Source organism: Petaurus breviceps, unplaced genomic scaffold (assembly GCF_028583685.1).
Source record: "Petaurus breviceps papuanus isolate PSGF00001 unplaced genomic scaffold, PetGlider_PUasm1.0 174, whole genome shotgun sequence".
NCBI lineage: Eukaryota > Metazoa > Chordata > Mammalia > Diprotodontia > Petauridae > Petaurus > Petaurus breviceps.
The window spans coordinates 36,991,164-37,004,805 of record NW_027185761.1 but is presented as its reverse complement, the minus strand read 5'-3'; the positions used below and the strand labels follow the sequence as shown (position 1 = coordinate 37,004,805).

The 13,642-nt window shown below is 39.0% G+C and overlaps 1 protein-coding gene across 4 annotated transcripts in view; it reads left to right on the top strand.

The window, feature by feature from the left end:
- Positions 1-13,157: 13,157 nt before the first annotated feature.
- CHL1 (cell adhesion molecule L1 like) overlaps positions 13,158-13,642 on the top strand; it is a 279,616-nt gene continuing 279,131 nt past the window's right edge. For 2 of the 4 annotated variants that reach the window (XM_069084078.1, XM_069084075.1), the window contains exon 1: positions 13,158-13,423. The gene's annotated coding sequence lies outside the window, so the exon portion shown is untranslated. The remainder of the gene's footprint in view (positions 13,424-13,642) is intronic. The other 2 variants (XM_069084080.1, XM_069084079.1) reach the window with 1 other exon arrangement.

Sequence of the window (13,642 nt, the reverse complement as noted above, 5' to 3'; positions counted from 1 at the left end):
ATATTTATTTAAAAATCCAAAAAAGTAATATTAGCAAAGATATTTCAAAAACATTTAAAAATCATACATTATGACTAGGTAGGGTTTATAGTAGGAATTCTAAGTTGGTTTATATATGAATAATGGACACAATATACCATATTGATAACAATATAAAAGATGTTCGTATCCATAGATATTGAATAAGCTTTTGAAAAAATGCAATATTTACATAGATAAGTAAATGCAAAATATGTTTAAGAGGGAAGGATCACTGTCTCCTAAAAAGTCACTTCCAGTGAGGTAACTCATGAGACAGACATTAATAGAATCTAAGAATTCTTAGATGCAAACATAAGATATTGTTTGCCAATGTTCAACATCTTTCAACAAGGAACAGGCAAAGAGAATTGCATGTTGAGTTTGGTGTCCAGAGCAAAAAGGTATGAAAATGGATAATACAAAATCAAGTTCTAAAGATGGTTTGAAAATCTATCTTGGGAGGCCATAAATGACAAGTCTGCATTTTATCTTAGAGATAAGAGGGGGTCACTCAAGATTTCTGAGTAAGGGAGTGACATTATTAAACCTGCGTTTAGGAATACTCATTTAATGGTTGAGTAAGGGATAGATTTGAAATAAGAGGAAAGATATTTATTAGGAGACTTTTGTGACAGTCTAAGTGAGAGGTAATGAGGGCCTCAACGATCACAATAGCCAGGTAATTAGAGAGAAGCAATTATATTCAATAGAATGTATGGATGTGGAAGGAAGAGGATTTGGCAATGGCATGGATTTTATCTGTGAATACCAGAAATAGAGTAGAGAAGAAGGTCATAAGCTTTGTTTGTTTGAAGGTGGTAACTGAGAGGCCAGGGTGTTTGAAGAAACGCCAATTTGAAAATTAAAGCCACCAAGGATAAGAACACTATTTAGAAAGGCAAAACAGAATAAAGATGAGATTCTGAATTCACTGCAACAAAGGAGAGAATATTTGTGAACACCAAGATATATGTCTAAATAAAAAAAAAGCAATCTAGGTTTAATTAATAAAGTGAACTTTTAAAATAAGGAGATAAGTACATCACAGATAACACAGATACTCGACGCATGGAATGTGAGACTAGAATACAGCAATGGAAGAATAGCTTGTATTCTAAAGAAGGAAACCTTATAGAAATGGACCAGAGTAGGAATGCAATACCCATGTGTAAAATGAGGATTATAGTGTAATTCAAGGCAGATAAATGGCACAGTGCGGCAACTAGGTGAAACAATGGAGAGTTCTGGGTCTGGGATCAGGAAGACATCTTCTTAAATTCAACTCTGGTCTCAGACATAAGCTGATTGACACCAGGCAACTGACTTAACCCGGTTTGCTTCAGTTTCCTTATCTATAAAATGAACTGGAGAAATAAATGGTAAGCCATTCCAGTATCTTAGCCAAGAAAATCCTAAATGGGGTCAGGAAGAAAAGACTCAAAAAAAAAAAAGTATAATCTCTTTGGGTGGAGGATAGAGAAATTCCAGGGATGCCATTGTAGACTGATCATGATGCTGGATAGACAAAATGGATAATGAGTTTTTTATTATCATTCATGAAACTGGCACAGTTGTAAAATTTCATACTGAGGAGAAATTTTGATTGCCTGAAGTCTCCTAAAAGTGTTATTCTATTGAAGGCAGAATATGCAATATATTCTTGAAATATTTTTTAATTTCCCAAGAGGCAGAGAAAGAAATGAGAGGCACTAGTTTGCACCTAAGTCAGAAATAACAGAATATTTGTAAATTTAGAACTTAAAAGACAGTAGTTAACATTATCTTATAGATCATCATCACGTCATTCTGAGAAAGGAAATCTGAACATGATTAAGAGTCACAATTTCCCTACTTTAGGGAAGCAGTTTTCAAAAGTCAGATGAGAGATGGTCTGATATTTTAAAAAGGCAAAATGGTGCAAGAGGAATAGCAGATCATCAAAAATGAAAGTTTGATGGCACAGTGATAAAGAAAAAATCCTCAAGAAGCAAAGAAGGAAGAGACAGTTAAGGAGCTCCAGCATAGAATCAGAAGATCAGAGAGCTAAAGCTTGAGGGAGATCTCTCTCCTTTCTCCCGGTGATATTAAATGACCTATTCAAGGTAACACAGTAAGTGTAATGCACATTTATAGTTGTCAATTTACAAGGTTTAAACGCTTACACTGAAAAGTTAACCATCAACTAGTAAGTGTTGGTACCAGCACACCCCTGCTATGGTGATACACAAAGATGATAATGATGATGATGATATCACTAATGTACTACTGATACGGACACTTTGCTATGTGCTTTATAATTATTCTAACTTTTGATCCTCACATCAGCCCTGGTACCCCCATTTTACAAATAAAGAAGCTGAATCAATGAGACATTAAGCGACTTGCCCAGGGTCACACAGCTAGGGAATTTAAGTTCTTGATGCTCTAGGAAACTCTTTAAGACTAAAATTATGGAGGAATTACTTATGGGCATTTTTAGAGGGAATTTCCTCAGCTGGAAATATCCTTCAGAAATGAACTTTCAGGTTCAGTTACTTCTTCTATTATATGATTCAGAGAACTGAGCATAATGGCTGTTGAGATGAAGGAGAAAGAGAGAGAGAGAGAGAGAGAGAGAGAGAGAGAGAGAGAGAGAGAGAGAGAGAGAGAGAGAGCCTTGTATGTTACCCATTCTATGTGGAAGAGCAAAATTAGAATTAGAAAAATTTTCTCCAGAGAAAGGGTCTTGCCTGCCTTAGACTCTGAATTCACTACATTTCACCTTGTAGGGTTCTAAATATATGGTTTTGAGTTCCAGTATGGCCATTAAACAGCTGCTTAAGCTTGAATAAATCACTCAATCTTCTTCTAACCTTAAACAAATTACTTAATATTCCTGTTTCATTTTCCTTCTATAAAAGGAGATAGTTGGGGCAGCTAAGTGGCACAGTGAATAGAGCAACAGCCTTGGAGTCAGGAGGACCTGAGTTCAAATCTGGCCTCAGACACTTAACACTTACTAGCTGTGTGACCTTGGGCAAGTCACTTAACCCCAATTGCCTGTCTCCCCCCTCAGAAAAAAAGACAGAAATGGGGATAGTTGTGGATAACCAAGGGCCTTATAGATTAAAACATCCTTTAATTCATAAAGGTGTTTGGAAAACATAAATGCTCCAATGGAATATTTGAATTCATCCATCTCTCTATTCTCTCCAGTGATGCCAATCACAACCCATCCAAGTCTCCTATCTTGTGCATCTGTGGTCCATGTCCTCCACAGTTTACCATTAGAAGTCCAACTAATCCCTGGCATTCCTTCCTTGCTTTCTTTTCACATAAAGAAGATAACAGTGGAAAGAGTTATTTTTTAAAGGATCTAACTACCTGTAAAGTGGTGTGACTGTGCTAATTCCTTGTACAGTACCATACAATAAAGAAAAAAATAACCTTCCTGACCCCCACACACAATCGGGAGCCCTGAAGCATGAGATTTGATTACATTTGCCATTATCTTAGATGCATAACTATAATGTTATCAATGGTCATAAAATTACCTACTCCATTTAAAGTGTGGGGAGAGAGCTTGGCTCAGTGACCTCCCAACACACAGTCACATATTTTAATGACCCACTGGATGAAGCAAGGATTTTCCTGTATCTTTAAAAACATTATGGAATTATCATGTTTCAATGTACATACCTATCTTTTTCTATTAAAGATGAGGTAGGGAAGGCATTTGGATTTGCCTGTGGAGCTTCATATATATATGTATATAGATGATAGATAGATAGATAGATAGATAGATAGATAGATAGATAGATAGAGATGTATGTGTGTATGTGTTTGTGTAGCAAGTGATTGTCTTATTCTTTCAGTGATATCTTTGCTATTCTGGGGGTAAAGATATCCTACTTTTCCTGATTCAGTAGCTGGGAAGAAATGTCCCATCAATCCCTGACTTTGCTATAGTGTTAGATTGAAATGCCAATTTCAAAACTATATCCTTTCTCCTCCATAGTTTTTCTAGGAACAATGCCATCTTCCCAGTTACTCAACTTTGCCAAAAGGCAATGCCATTCTTGAAAGTACCTCTCTTCACAGACCTAGTTCTTGGAGTGGTATCAAAATATGGTTCAATCTATGAGTAGGCAATAAATAATGAATAAAAGCTGCAAAATACACTAAGCTTCCAGCTACCTTTTATCTGCTTCTGTATTCCTTAGTGTTCTGGCCTATCTCTCTCACCTTCTGCTTCTAGCTGTAAAAGACACTCCTTCCCCTTTTATTTGAGGTTCACTAGGACAGGTTTTATTATACTCAGGCTTTTGGTTGTAAAGTGTAAGTTTACACCTTTTGAGGCTTTCAACAGAAATAGTTGCCCTTTGGAAAATAGCTTAAAAGATGCCTGATCTATCTTCTGCAAATATGTACATCAGTTTAATGAATATCAGAGGAAGAGATGGGTCACTGTCAAGGGTGTAATTCATGCTGTAGGGCTCAGAAAGAGCAAGAGAAAAAAAGAGAATCTTACAAGCGTCGAAACACCTTAGAATTCACACTGTCCAAAGTGGTAGAAGGGGAAAGACTAGTGGATTTGGAGTCAGAGGGCCTAGCCTGACATGTGAGCTAAGTTATTTATCCCTTTGGTCTCACTTTCCTTGTCTGCAAAAGGAGAGGTTTGGATTGGTTGACAACTAAGGTCCCTTCAAGCTCTTGAAGAGAGTCCTAGAATTAGAAATAGACAAATCTCAAATGTGATTTTACAGATGAAGAAACGAAAGCTCAGACCTGTTGAGTGATTTGCATAAGGGATCATATGTAGTAAGTAACTACTATTAGGGAAGGATTTAAACCTGGTTTTTGGGAGTCCAAACTAGTGCTTTTCCTTCAACACCAAGTTTCTTCTTATCATCTGACAGCTACACTGAGGTTTTATAACTCAGGCAAGGCTTCTAGGGAAGTGTTCTCCCCTTCCTAGCTCATTCACCCAGCAGATCAATAAGACTGTTGGTATTCCTAGGACCAGACTTACTGTTTGTCTCTCATAATGGTTGTCACTGGAAAAAGATGCTTGCATATTAGCAACACCAAGAATATGAATATAGATACACACATGCACACACATTTTTCTCTGAGAGAGATAGCCATCCAGGTATCATTAATCATGGGAAGAGTCCATATGCCCCTAAATCACATTTCTTTGAGCAGATACAATTAAATTTGGCAATTAATATTTAACCCAATTTTGTGTTTATAAACTGTCTTCGGCTTAGTTTTCATACTAGAAATCTCCATTTCTGTGTCTGTCTAGGGTTTTTTTTTTTATATCTCTGTCTCAGTCTCTGACTTTCTGTCTCTCTTTCTCTCTGTCCATTCATTCTATAGTGATTTCATCAGTTTCATAGACTCAATTATAATTTCTATGTCGAAAATATTAAATCTATTTGTCCAGTTCTTATTTCTCTCCTAACCTCTAGTCTCATATGTTAAACTATCTATTGTATATATGCCAAAAGTGAATTTATTAGCTTCTCTCCTTACCTTTTGTTATCTCCTAATTTCCTTATTTTTGTGGAGGATTCAACTATTCTCCTATCCACCCAGGCTTAGAACCTAGATGCTATCCTCTACTTTTACTATCTCTCATTCTGCCATGTAAAATCAGTCACCAAGTCCTGCTGGTTTTTTTTTACCCTTTACAGGATCTCTCATTTCTCATCCCATTTCTCCTCTGACATTGCCACAATCTTGGTGCAGACTTGCATCCCCTCACACCTGAAGTACTACAGTAGTCTTACTGCCATAAGTCTCTCTGCACTCCATTCTATTCTATGTTCAGCTATCAAAGTGCTCATCCTAAAGCCCAACTGGGACCATGTTGCATTCCTACTCTATTCGCTAAACTCCATTGCTTTCCGATTGGCCCTAGGATAAAATATGAAATCCTATCTTTGACTTCTAATGTTTTCATAACCCTTCCCCATCCTACCTTTACAGGTTATTTCACCTTATTCCAGTCTAAGTATTATAGAATTTTTGCTGTTCCTCTTAGAGGACACACCATCCTCCAGCCCCATGTATTTTCACTGACTGCCCTCTATTCCTGGCATTCTCTCTTCACTTCTGCCTCTTGACTTCCTTGGATTCCTTCAAATTTTGGCTAGTTTCCCACCTTTTGCAGGGGCGTGGGGTGTCCAGGGAAGACTAATACCTCTGGCGTAAGTACTGCTGAGCTTTTTTTCAGGGCTGCTTTCCACCTTTGGTGTTCAATCTGATTCAGCTCTCCCTTGTGGCTCCAAGTAGCTATAGCATGTGCACTGGCCATACCCCAGGAAACTATCTTGGCAGATAGGTTAAACCATATTGAGGGTAACCAAGAGATCTAAAATGTTTTGGTGAATTAGGTGGTGTCTACCCCAAGCATGTGAAGACTTCTCCCAGCATTACGGGGGGATAAGAACAATTTATTCCAATGGCCATAAAGGCAGCTGAAACAGGTGCTATGAAGAACTTAGTACTTAGTTATACACTGAAGATGCCAAGGTCATCCATTGTATCTTGAACCACCGCCATTCTTCTTGCCTTTTGTCTTGTCACTGGACTTTGATGACTCTGGAAGAGAGACTGAAATGAACAACTTCAAACAACTCTGCCTCACTTAAATTCAACTTATGTGTGAATCAAAAGACATCACTCATATCATTTTTACCTACCTCAAAGTCCTGTGGCAACAGACAAGTGATGAAGCAGCAGGTGGGGATATGCTGGGAGCTGTAGTCACATCCCTGCACACAGGTAGCCCAAGGAGATTAAGCCATCCCCCTGGAAGCAGTAGTGGGATTTGGCAGCTCCCCTAGGGTCTGATCAACCTTTTAAAAACCACATTGCTCACCTCCCAGTGTGAGGAAGGGGCTAGCAAAGGTTCCCTAAAAATTGTCTACTTCATCCTACCCTGACCTGCTTGCCATGGCAGGTGGGAATCCTTCCTTGTAGTCAAAACACACATACAAAAATGTACAAAACCTTTTATGAAGATGATTCCACTCACCATCAGTACATGAAATATGTGCATGGTTATGAACAGCATGAAATCCAGTAGACCTGAAAGATGAATAGCTCTTATTGAGAGAGAACTCAGCAGGTATTTCATCCAAATTGTGACTCAGAGTGAAACAAAGCTGGTAAATGAAAGCCAGCTTACCAAAGTCAGAACTGGATATACGTTCTTCCTGAGTGGCCACAGAAAAATGGAGTGCCATGAGTCTGGCATAGATTTTGAAATCAAAACTCATCTAGTCAGGAAGCTTATATGCCTCCAAAAGGAGTGAATGGCAGGCTCCTAACAATGTGATTTCCACTCGCAGGAAAATGCCACACCACCATCATCAGTGCCTATGCTCCCATCATGATGAACCCTGATGGAGTAAAAGAAACATTTTATGAAGACCTAGAGATCCTTTTCATCAATGCGCCGCAGAAGACAAGCTTATAATTCTGGGTGACTTTAATGCCAGAATAGACACAGCCTTTGGGAGGAATGGAGTCAGAAACAGCAACAGAAATGGTCACTTAATATTGAAGACTTGTGTGCCTCATAACCTTGTTATTACCAACACTGTCTTCCATTTCCCTAAACACAGTAAAACTTCATGGATGCACCCTCACAGCAAACATTGGCATGTAATAGACTATGTCACTGTAAAGAGAAGAGACAGACAGGTGAGAGTGATGAAGGTGATGTGGGTCCCAGAGCATTGAGCTGATCATAGACTTATCCTCTCCAAGCTAAACATTCACATTCAACAAAAGCAGTAGCCCCAAGGCAAGAAGACTACCAGAAGACTTAATGCCAACAGATTGGAGCACTTCTCTGAGTGGGAGCAGTTTGTTGCTGACTTAGAGGGAAAGCTAAACCAACCCTCAGTTGGCAACAGTGGAGCAAAAAGGGAGTGGGGAGATTTCAGAGATTTGGTGTACAACACCATATTTACTCATCTGGGCTAGAATACTTGCAAACATAAGTATTGGTGTGATAAAAATGATCAGGAAATTCAGAATCTGCTAAATAAAAAAAAACTCCACAGGGATTACCAACAGGATATCTCATCTGTCTCTAAGAAGGTAGCATTTAACTCCATCAAAAGTAAAGTACAAACAAAACTTAGAAAGATATAGAATTCTTGGCTCAGTAAGAAGGCAGATTAAATTCAGTTTTACACTGATAGTAATAATCTAAAAGAACTTTTTTTTCCCCATGCCCTGATGGCCATGTATCAGTCAAATACCCATGATGTACCTCACCTTCTCAGAACTGAAGGGCCCATATTGATTAGTGTGGTCCTTAAAAGACTCCATGATCCTGGAGAAGCAGACTGAACGCTTCCATAGTCTTCTCAACAAACTATTATCAATCAATGCTGAAGCCATTGACTGTATATCTCAGGTTGAAGTCAATCCCTCTCTAGTCAAATCCCTCTTCAACTGAAGAAGAGGTTTTGAATGCTATTAGACTCCTCTCATGTGTCAAAGTGCCTGGTACTGATTCTATTCCAGCTGAGATCTACAAGGCAGGGGGTCCACTGCTCATAAAAAAGCTGACTCAAATTTTCAGGGTTATGTGGCCAAAGGAGGTTATTCCCCCAGGAATTCAAGGATGCCTCCATTGTCCCTCTCTATAAAAGAAAGGAAAATAGATTGTCCTGTGACAACCACAGGGGATGTCTCTCTTCGTGTTGCCAGCAACATTCTTGCCCGAGTCCTTTTTAGTAGTGTGATTTTTCACCTGGAAGATGGTAATTTACCTGAAAGCCAGTTTAAGAGGGGGCTGAAGAATGGTTGATATGGAGTTTGCTGCCCAAAAAATCCAGGAGAAATGCCAGGAGCAGAACAGAGATCTGTACATATTTGCTGATCTTATGAAGGCCTTTGATACTGTCAGTCATGAAAGCTTATGGAAAATTATGGCAAAATTTAGTTGCCTGGAGAAGTTCATCAGCATTATATATCAGTTTCCTGATGGCATGCTTGTCTGGGTTCTGGATAATGGACAATGTTCTCATGCTTTCACAGTTAACAATAGAGTAAAGCGAGGCTGTGTGTTAGTTACCACGATTTTTAGCATGATGTTTTTAGTAAAGTTTTCAGGCGCCCTCAAAGAGGATAAAAACAACATTCAAGATAGCACACTGATGGTAAATTGTGTAACTTGAAAAGGCTACAAGCAAGACTAAAGTAGAGGGAGAGTTGGTGCATGACCTTCCATTCACAGATGATTGTACACTCAAAGCAGCCCATGAGTCTGAGATGGAACACAGTACAGACTGATTCTCTGTTGCTTGTGCCAATTTTGGTCTAACAAGTAACAGCAAGAAAACATATGTTCTCCACAAGTCAGCAAAACACCATCCATATATAGGACCACTGAATATAGTAATTAGAGAAATTGTGAATACTGTGAACAAGTTAATTTACCTTGGCAGGATACTTTCTAGAGATCTTCACATAGGTGATGAGGTTGACATATGTATTGCCAGAACTAGATCACTGTTTGGGAGGCTCCAAAGGAAAGTGTGTGTGAGAAAAGGTACTAGCCTGCCTACCAAACTGAAGGTCTATAGAACTGTTGTGTTGACTTCATTGGTGTATGCCAGTGAAAACTGGACAGTATACTAGCACCATGACAGGAAACCAGATCACTTCCATTGGAATTGTCTTAGGAGGATTCTGAAGATCACCTGGTAAGATGAAGACCTTTCTTGAGTTGAATTACAAAGCATTCAAACTCTACTGCAGAGAGGGCAACTCTGATGGACTGGTCATGTTGTTCAAATGCCCAAAGTACATTGGCCTAAAAGACTATTTATGGGGAACTTGACACAAGGCAAGTTCTCAAATGGAGGTCAGAAGAAGTGATGCAAAGATACTTTCAAGATCTTCTCTGAAGACCTTTGAAATCAATTGTGACATATGGGAAACACTGGCACAGGACTGGCGGTATGGCATTCCCACATCAATTCTTTGAAAAAAGTAGAATTTCAGTAGCTCTAAAGAAGAGATGCTCAAATTCAGAGGCACCTTCACTCCAAATGTTCATGTGTACTATTTATTTACAACTTGTAGTGGAGTCTTTTGAGCTTATAATGGTCTGTTCAGCCATGGTTGGATACACTCTACTTTGACCCCAAGTGAATGTCATTTTGGTTTTCTTTGAGAATGAATGACAACAACCAACCAGATTCTGACATTTTGCAAGAAACCTTTCCTAGTTTTTAATTTTAATACCTTTTTTCTGTTATTATCTTCAAGCTATCATGTATACATCATTTTGATACAGGATTGTTTTCTTAGAGTCAGGAAGACATGAGATAAAATCCAATCTCAGATATTTACTAATTGTGTGACTTTGGACAAGTCACTTAACCTCTGTTTGCCTCAATTTCCTCAACTGTGAAATGGAGATAAAAATATCACCTACCTCTTTGAGGTTGTTTCAAGGATCAAATAAAGTAACAATTATAAGACCAGGCACTAGTATGCACTATATTAATGCTAGTTATTACCATTTTTGTTAATATTATTTTAGATATTACTATTGTTTTTTTACAATTACTGTGGGCTCTCCCCCCCCCCTTTTTTTCTTTTTGTATTCCCAGTGCTTATCATAGAGGCAGGCACATATTAGATAATAAATGGGTTTTGATGAACATTTTCTAAGTTGATATATTGGATGTGTGATGCTATTGGTAACTCCTAAAAAGGAAATTTCACTTACTTCTCAATTCTTAGAAGTTCCTAGGATAATTAAAGTTCAATGACTTTTCCAGTATCACTCAACCAGTATCAGAAACCTAGGTAGTGGTCTTCTAACTCTGAGGCTGATCCCTATCCCCTATGCCATGTTTTTTTTTAATCTTATTTATTAAAAATAGAATAATGGGGGGAAATGAATGAATGAATGAATGAAGCATTTTAAAGTGATTACTGTGTGTAAAGAATTGTGCTAAGCACTGGAGATAGAAATAGAAAAGGAAGACAGTAATGATAAAGGATCACTTACATTTTATAGAGCAATATAAGATTTGCAAAATGATTTACATATATTATCTGGTTTGACCCTCATGATAATCCTGTCAGAGTTTGTGTGTCTCATTTTATAGATTAGCAAGTGAACTCACAGAGATTTGAAATGACTTCTCCAAAGTCATACAGTTAGTAAGTATTTGAGGAAGGACCAGAATTACAGTGGTTCTACAGAAATATGACTCTCCTGCACCTCCCTCCCCATTTAACTCACACATCAAAGGTTCACAAGGACATTCCTTTTACCTTCATAACAACTCCTAAAGAAAACATTTTTTAAAACTTCAGTTCTTCCATATTATGGGGTTTCTATATGTCAGAGTACTTTCCCACTTTGGGGGATATTTGAATTCAAGAATAAATCAATGCTTCTATTTTCAAGCAAATAAGTCAGGGAGAAAATGAGCCCAATGTTCAGGTGTTAGTACAGTCATACATGACCAGGCTTGAGCCCATTGCTTCCTGGCTATTTACAAAGAATGTGGTTAAACTCCTGAGCTTAGCTTTACTTTTAGTTTCTTTTGTAGAATTTGACATTAGGAAATATTCTCCCACAGGCATAATATTCCCCTTTGTAGGGACTATATTTAATATTCTGTCTTAACTTCCTCTTCAGAAATCATCCCAGATGAATAATTATGCCTCAGGAAAAGAAGTTAACCCCCTACCCCCCAATAAAATCTAAACCTGGGACAATTCTGCTCTCACTTGCATTTGCAGTTTGTCTAGCATAGAGAGCAGGAAATACACCCACCGAGGTTAGTAATTATTGAAATTTATAACATCACTTATTAATTTTTGAAATCTCTTATTCAGTTGCTTCAAAAGCAGGATTCTGAGCGGTTTCTCTGTTGTTCTGTATGCTGGATTCCTCTTCCCAGGCTTGCTCAGGTTTCTAAAGGATAGTTATTGTTCAGTGCACTGGAGGAGAACAGAAATTGGAAGGACAATCTCACAGTCACAGTGAAGACAAAATTAGAAGTCTGTGATTCCCTAACAACCAGTCAGGACTTAAACTGAATAGGATTTTTTTTTTCCTTTTTAATAAGTGGCTAGTTTAAAAGGTCAGTTTTTTTTTAATCTTTGCTAGCAAAGAAAGAGAAAAAGGATTTGATTTTTTTTTTAGAGTGAAAGCTTGTAAATAATCTCACGTTGATGTCAAGATTTTAAAGCACCTAACCATGCAAGATGGTTGTTGTCTCCCCCATTAGACTGTATGCTCCTTGAGAGCAGTGATAATGGTCATGTCTCCCCTTCCTACTTTGTATTCCTACCGTTTACCACAGTAGTTGCCTCTGGAAGTTTCAAAGATTTGAATGTTTGTAAGTTTGGAATATAATGACAAAATCATATTTATTGTCTGAATGGCCAAGAGCTTTTAAAATATGAAATGTTATAAACCCTTTAAGAGGATATATGTGCATATATGTATATGTGTATGCATGCACATGCATATAGGAATGTGTGTATGTGTATATGCATATACATATCTATGTGTATGTGTGCATAGCGCTACCTTATATATGTGAGTAGTGTGTATGTAATAGGTAGTGCTAAATTATAGCCAAATTCCGTACTGCCCTCTGAAATGTAGCAATAGCTGTTCTGCCAAGCTTGATGTAAGACCATCTGGGAAAAACATCGAAGAAAAACCAATGGAAGAACTTGAATTATCTTTCACCTGCTCCTAGCTGAGGCCATTTTCAGGAAAAGAGAGTAAAGGTCCTTCTAGGATCATACAGATGTAGAAAAAGGTGGGAAAAGTTCAGGACTCATTTTTATTCTATTCCTATGAAGGAAAAGCCTTAAAGGTAGATTAGGCAGTCACTGGGAGACTGGGGGGGGAGGGGGGGGGGGGGAGGATGGAGGCAATTCGGGGACACTGGAGTTGGAAGGATGTGTGAAGTAGGGGTTACTGGAGGGAGAAAAAGGAAAAAGGCTGCTCAGGAAAGGAAAGGAGAGAGGAGGTGGGGGTCGGAGGCAAAGCAGAAAGGGAAGGCGGGGGAGGGAAAACCCAGGAGAGAAGACAGGAGAGGAGAAAGGGAAGTGAGACTGCCTTGGGAGCGGAGAGGGAGTGGACCGACGGGGAGGGGTACAAGGCGGGTCGGGAGCTGCCTTGTCTTGTCTTGTGCCAGCTGCGGGAGGGGGTGAGGCGGAGCCTCCCCGACGGATTCGCGTGCTGCCAGCCTGGGAGAGGCTGGTGACTCCCCGAGGAGGAGCAGCGGAAAACAAGAGCCTCTTAACCCGGCAAGTCAGCCTAGCTCCTCTCTGCCCTGAGCAACTGGGGTGGCAGAAGAACTTTCCTTTGGGGAGGCACGGAACCTGATCTCGGCGGGGAAAGCCGGTGAGATGTGTGGGGAGAAACGGGGGTAGTGGTGGTGGGCTTTCTCACTCACAGTTCTCTCCTCTTCCCCCTCCCCTGTTATTTTTTCTCCCTCCCCAGACCTTTCAATCCCTAAAGTATTCCTCTGTCAAGATAGGAGACTGGTTGTAGATTTGGTTCAATATTGGAAAGAGTGTGTGTGTGTGTGTGTGTGTGTGTGTGTGTGTGTGTGTGTGTGTG